Source organism: Pteropus medius, unplaced genomic scaffold (assembly GCF_902729225.1).
Source record: "Pteropus medius unplaced genomic scaffold, Ma_sr-lr_union100, whole genome shotgun sequence".
Lineage (NCBI taxonomy): Eukaryota > Metazoa > Chordata > Mammalia > Chiroptera > Pteropodidae > Pteropus > Pteropus medius.
Genome location: NW_024340701.1, coordinates 8,313,927 through 8,321,064, shown reverse-complemented (window position 1 = coordinate 8,321,064; position 7,138 = coordinate 8,313,927). Strand labels below are relative to the sequence as shown.

The 7,138-nt window shown below is 49.7% G+C and overlaps 1 pseudogene; it reads left to right on the top strand.

Annotated features, from left to right (window-relative positions):
* Positions 1–1,110: 1,110 nt before the first annotated feature.
* On the top strand, positions 1,111–3,765 carry LOC120618743 (cyclin-dependent kinases regulatory subunit 2-like; annotated as a pseudogene).
* Positions 3,766–7,138: the final 3,373 nt, after the last annotated feature.

The window sequence follows — 7,138 nt, the reverse complement described above, 5'->3', positions numbered from 1 at the left end:
TGGGCTGCCCGAGGCTCCGGCCGCCTAGGGCACACACATACCACACACACACACACACACACACACACACACGCACCGCGGGCCTGAGCTCCATGCTTCCGTGCCACCTGGGCTGACTCTCTGGGCTCCATCCTGATGGTTAGAAGGCCACCCCAATACCCTCTGGGATCTCACATTCTAGAGACATCCCCCCACGTTCCCCCAATGTTCATCCAGTGGCAGCATCTCAGGATTAGAGGTCAGCTTTCCGGAGTCACCCACCTGGGCTCAAATCCCCAAGTAGTGTGACCCTGAGCAATTTACTTAACCTTTTACCCATCTGAAAAATGAAGATGATCATAGAACCTACCTTATAGGGTAGTTGTGAGGGTTAAATGGGTCAATAAAGAAAAATACATAGAGTAAGCACTCCGTAAGTATCAACTGTTATTATTACTGCAGGTTGCAAGTGCTGTAAGAGCTGGCTATGGCTTAACTCAGCCTGGGGACAGCAGGGAAGGGTTCCTAGAGGAGGCTATGCTGGTAGGAATCTTAGGAAATAGCAGTTAGCCAGGAAGCCGGAGGAAGAGGGAATAGCAGCAGCAAAGACATAGAGGTGGAAAATAGGTGGAAGGTTGGGGAGTGGGGGACGTACAAAGCCCTTCGGTGTTGCTGGAGAGTGTAGAAGAGCTTGGCTTTTAGATGGAGGGCACTAGAACCAGAGCTACTGAAGAGTTTGGAACAGAGGCACGACATGTCTTTTGTTTTTGGCTACTATGCATGCAATGGCTTGGGAGTCCAGTGGTCCTTCTGAGAGATGATGAATCCTGAGCAAAGGGAGATGCAAGGTCAGTGAAAGGTGGGCACAGATTCACAGCTATTAAGGAAGTAGACCTGGCATAATGGTGACCTATGGATTGGTTGCAGCTGGAGAGGGCAGAGTTAAGAATGGACAGGACACTCAGGTTGTTGGCTTGGGCACTGAGAGAGTGGCAGGGCCAGAAGAAAGTCAGGTCTGGGGGTGGGGAGAAAGATGATGAGCTATGAGTATGTAACAAGGGGGAAGAAGGTGCTGCCCAGCTTGAGGTCATTTGAGTGTGGAGCCTACAGACATGGACTGGAAAGTCCAGCATGTGCTTGGATGGTTACAAATCCTGCCATGGCCTGAGAGCTGCCCCAGAGTCAACAGAGGTCAGGGAACCTCACCAGGCCACATCTTCCTCTACTAAGAAAAAGATTTAGGCTTCAGAGTTCCAAGAAGGATTCTAAGAATTCTAAGCTTCATTTCCCTGGGGCCAAGTAAAATTTGTCCAAAAAAAATTCAAGAATTCTGACCTAAATTCTATGTGTGCCATTACCTCTTTCTGAGATTTTGGGGTTTTGGAGGATGGTTTTGGGTGAGGGAGTGTGAAGAGTATAAGGAGGTAGAATGTTGTGCTGAGCTGTCCCAGCTCTGTTGTTTACCAGCTGTGAGGTCTTAGGCAATTCTTCTCATCAAACCTCAGTTTCCTCCTTGCTACCTACCATGCAGGATTATAGTAAGAATGAAATGGAATGCTGGACACAAAGGTCCCGGCGTGGCCTCTGGCAATCTTTGTTAAATATACAAATTCCAGGAGTTTCTTCAAGACCCAGGAAGGTGAATTTCCATCAGTGGTTCTGGGAAACTACAGGTGAAACTAGCCCATCAATGGATCAAAGCCTCCGACTGCCACCCTGGGATTCCTCTGGCACTGGTCTCTCCATGGGGCGGTCCATCCCTAACGTTTATGGCCTGTGGCAAGAGTTGAAATGGCTGTCCCTCTTCCAGGTTCCTCCTTCTCTTCCCATCTGCTTCATCCCTTCTGCAAAAGATCTTGTGCGCAGACTCAGGCTTCATGTCTAAGCTCCCAAGCACACCTGCCTCCCCAAACAACTTCCTTGTCCACCACTCAGGCCTAAAGTTGCACACACCTGCAGCATAGCCCACTGGGAGAACAGACTCAGATCCTGGGCGCATGCTCAGGGCCCTTTGGGCAGGAATTCCAGATCCCAGGTACCTGGAGCATGATCTAGAATGATAAGTTTGGACTCCAGGTGGGCATGCCCCCTTAGCCCCATGTATACCTCATCTTGTAGGGAGAAGTGGGGCTGGAGGAATGTTTAGGGGATCCCTATATAATAGAGTTCAAAGCCCCAGGCCTATGGGCTCCCCTGCCTCTGTTCCTATCAGCCCCTCCCTCTGGTTAGCCCACTGGTTCCCAGCAGCTGTATCGTGGAGGCTGCCGCCATTTGTCCATTTGCCTGGTCCCTACCCAACTGAGGTCACCTCAGACTTTGCCTCCAGCCTCTGCTGGCCCTGAGAAATACAGGGTTCTGAGGCCTCACACACAACCACCTCGTGGGCCATCACTACCTATATGTGCCATCACTACCTATATGTGCCCAGTCCCTGGCTTGTCATGGGAGGTTAGATTATTATTCTTTAAAAATGAGGAAACAGAGGCTCAGAAAAGGCAAAGGAGGACTTAGTATTATAGAGCACCTACTGAATGTCAAGGGCTGAGGTAGGTGCTTTTTAAAGACATGACCACACAACACCCCTGTCAGTATTATCCCCAATTTACAGGTGAGGACATTGGCTCAGGAAGGAGAGGTAACTGGCCCAAGGATCTACTCAGTTAGTAGGAGACAGAGTCAGAAATAAAACTCAGACCACTCCTTCTGCAGAGCCCCACCCCAGAGATGCATAGTAGGCCTTCAATGAGTCTAGCCAAGAGGAGCTGAGGACAGTTGGACACCTGGGAGGGTCATCTCCAGTAAAGGCTATGGAATGTGAGGAATGTTTCCCCGCCCCTGCCCAAGGCAGGGCTGTGGATAAAGTGACCTTTGGGAAGATAAAGTAGAATTCTAGTACTGAAAAGGAGACTGACTGAGGTGGACCTGGAGTGGTACTGCCAGAGACCAGGACCAGCTGCAGCCGGACATCCACCCACCAAACCCTCCCTGAGCCAGGAGTTACAACTGGGGCATGTGACGCAGGAAGATACTGCTACACCTCAGCTCCTGCTGTTCCCTCAGCTGGAATCTCCTTTCTTCCATTCTGCCAATGACACCTCAGCTGCTGTGCCTCTAACCCTGTCCCCAACTGTTACCTGAACATTTTCACTTGGAGGGCCCTGGGGAATCTCAGCAATAACTGTCCATAACTAAACTCAACATGCTCCCTGACTTCCTCCCACCGTCCTCCCTGGGAATGCCACCTCCATGCCCCAAAATGATTGCTCAGTGTTAGGGTGCTAGCCTTGCCTCTTCCTTCTCCCTCTTACTCCATCCAAACTCAGTCTCCTAATGTCTCTACTTCTCCTTGCTGCCTCTGACCTCCAGTCTCAGACCCTCCAATCCCATCTCCCTATGACATCAGGGCAGAATTGCCAGATATAACAAATAAAAACACAGGACTCTCAGTTAAATTTGAATTTCAGATAAATAATGAATAATTTTTTTAGGAGTCCAGTCGCTTGTCCACTGCATCCACTCTTCTCGTCCGGTGGCTAACCCTCCACGCTGCCCACAAGCAGATCTACCACTCAGACAAGTACTTCAACGAGCACTGTGAGTACCGGCATGTCATGTTACTGAGAGAACTTTCCAAACAAGTATCCCAAACTCAACTGATGTCCAAAGAGGAGTGGAGGAGACTTGGTGTCCAACAGAGTCTTGGCTGGCTGGGTTCATTACATGATTCATGAGCCAGAACCAAATTCTTCCTTTAGAAGACCTCTTCCAAAAGATCAACAAAAATGAAGTCTATCTGGGGATCGTCAATTAAATCTTTTTCAAATTTAATGTCCCTGTGTATATAAGGTAGCATTCAGTGAGTACTTGAAAAATGTACAAATCATTCATCCATACCAGTGCATGCGCTGTATTCTTCACAGCAACAGAGCTCAGTTAAATGCAGCTGCAAGTAGGTTACTGTAAGGTGTTTAAGATAAAATGTATTCTACTTAGTTTTTCTCTTAATATAAGTGCTTATTTGATTTTACCTGTTACTTTTGTTGAGTAAAGTTTGTAAGTTGCAATTTTTAAAAACTATTCGTTGTTTATCTGAAATTTAAATTTACAGGGCATCTTATATTTTGCCTGGCAACCCTAAGCTGGAATGTACTTCACTCCTTAAAACTCTCCATTGGTTCCTTGAGGAGTGGAGGATGGAGAAAACTCCCATGCTTTGAGCACTCTTTCCCCACTGGTCCTTCTCTGCCTATCTCCAGCCATCTTTCAATTCTCAGAAATCACCTTTTCTAGGAAGCCTTGCAAACAGCCATAGACTGGGTTAGGGGCTGCTCTGTACAATTAGAGGCTACCGTACTCTTATCAGAACCTAAAATACACTGCAGATCCCCCATCAGTAAGAGCTCATGAGACCAGCATCTTATCTTTTGTCCACTGTGTTCACTCCTTAGACCCTAGCACTTCATGTGGCACTTAAAATAACGTGCTGTGGAACCCTGGCTAAACCCATTGCTTCTCTGCGCTTCAGTCTCTTCATCTATATGAGAAAGGGTCATCGAAAATGATCTGTGAGGCTCATTCCAGCTCTGATGCTTGACCCTCACTTTGACCCTGGAGATCCTAGGGCAGGGCTGGCTAGGCACTCAGCTTGGAAGACCTGAGGACAAGCTCCAGCTCTGCCACATGTGGCCTCAGGCAAGTTCCCACCCTCTCTCAGCCTGCCTCTTCTCTGCCAGGTTCTAACTTGTGGGGATCACACTGCCCTCCTGAAACAACCTGGTAAGGTTGTTAGGAGGTTGAAGTCAGAGAGGTAGGGCATGCAGCACAGCACAGGGTGGCCTCTGAGGCCCTCAGGGAACTGAGATTCCTGCCTGCTCTTCCCCTCACCTGGGAGGCCTAAATGCCCTGGAGGGAACCTGGAGAAGCAGCAAGAGCTCCAGGGGAAGGAGGGTGGGTGGGAGGGAGAAAGAAGCTAGGCTAAGAGCTTTCAGGCAAGACTTTAAATCTGGTCTCCATTTGTTTATTTATTTATCTTTAAAGGGCCTGAGTACCTTCTCTAAGAGCCAGGAATCAATCTAACTGACAGAGACAATCTGAAGTCCACAGCCTATTCATTTGTGGGGTTAATAGTCAGCCTAAATGGGTGATAGGGAACATGCGGGTAGAGGGGGAGCAGCCTCAGGAAACCTGGGTCCAAGGAGACACCCAGGGTGGGGGCTTTGTCCAGACTTACTGTTCCCACAATCTCTGGACTCCCCCAGCCACCCCAAGTAAACATGCAGCTTGAATGAGAACAGGGTGCTCAATGGCTTCAAGACAAGCTCTTCCACCACCCCACTTCAGCTCCCTTTCAACCAGTAGGCTCATGAGGCAGGAAAACCCTGGCAGGCTCCTGGGACCGGCCCTATTCTGTGACCACGCACTTCCAGTGCTTGGACAGGGCCTTCCCATGGCTGTTTGGGTCTCCTCATCTGGACAATTTGGGGCAAGGACTAGAGACAGAGACCCTCTCTTCCAGGACAGGCAGTCCAGGGTTCTGGAGGGTGAGGCTGCAGTGAGTAGCTCAAGTGCTATGAGCCCCCAGGAAATGAATTCTCGCCTCTGAACAGGAATCTTAAGACAAGGCTCTCACACCACCTTCTTCTCTTTCTGTTCTTCCCTGTCCCTCTCCTGCCTACTTCTTCCTCTTGTTCTCCTGCCTGTCTCTCCCAGCCCCTGCTGAATTAGCTTCCGGTAGCCCATTAAATCAGGCCTGATCTGACCTCAAGGCCAAAGAGGCAAGAAGAGAAGGCAGGGAGGGAGGAAAAAAATTAGCCTTCATTGAGACCTGGTCAGCTCTGCTTACCTTTGTCTCCATTGTCTCCTGGAGTCCCTCAGCTACCCTACAAGGCAGAACCTGTTTTCAGGGGAGCAAATTCAGCCTACAAGAGCCTAGACGTTAGTCCCAACAGACATCACACAACTGATAAGGAGTCAGCTTTCATGTTTCCTCTCCTCATTCTAGGGCTCCAAGGAGACCACAGAGGAAGAAGACAGTCTCCCACATCCTGAAGCTGTGAGTTCTAGTGAAGGTCATTTAGGGCTTGAAGCCAGGCAGAGTAGGTGGGAGAGCTGGGCTGGCCAGTCCCTGTCCCAAACAGGCTCAGCCACCTGAGGCAAGTCACTTCACCTTTCTGAGGATCCCTTTGTCCACTTAAAATCTGCCCTGGAGCAGCCTTTGTCCTCGAGAGAAAGGTGATAACTGCCTAGTTTGGGAGTAAAATGATTTTAAATGCTGGTTCTATTCTTTCCTTGTTGAGTGACTAGACAAGTCACTGCCTCACGGACTATCACTTCACACCCCTGTGAAATGGGGGTGATGAGGCCACCTGAAAGGGGCTTTCTGAAGATTGGAAGAGATAGTACATAGAAAGGACAGCACGGTGCCTCGCACCTTGGAGGGCTTCACAGCTAGTAGGCCAGGGGTGGAGAGAAGCCCAACACAAAAGCCTAGTGACTGATCTATGGGACCCAGGCCTACAAGGTCCCCACCACCTTGCTATGAGACCAGGCAAGTGGCTTTCCCCACCAGGAGGCCAAAGCACTCTTGGGCTTGGGAGGGGACTAGAGACTCATATGTGTGACCTTTCGCCCTCTTGGGCCCTCGGAGAGTAGACCCTCAGAGAGCAGACCTTCGCCCATTCTACTCTGTCCTGGCCCTTACACATCCATTCTGCTCCATTATTCCCCATGCAGTCTCAGGGCTCTGTCATCACCCCAGCCCCCCAAACAAAAGGGACATTTGACATTCTTTGTCTCCTGCAGACTCATTCTGTGAGTGTAGGACCCAGCAGGCTTTGCAGCTGGGACCTGCCACCTTCCCCCCAGTCCTGGCCCAGCTCTCCAGAGAGCTTTGCTCTAAGAGAAGGAGGGAGGGTGGGAGGGGCCTTAAAGGAGCAGAGCCTTCTCTCAATAAGTGTTCCCCACCCCAACCTTTAGAATTGTCGGAATGAAAGCAGGTGGGGGAGGGAGACAGGTGTCCAAGTAGGTATTTGAGATTGGGGTCCCAGCTAAATTGGGGCTAAAACCTAGTCTTCTTCTGGCTCCCAACAGAGGGCTCTTTTTACTAACTGGTTTCTTAGTATCTTTTAAAGGAACTGTGATTTGCTATGTGACGTGGGTG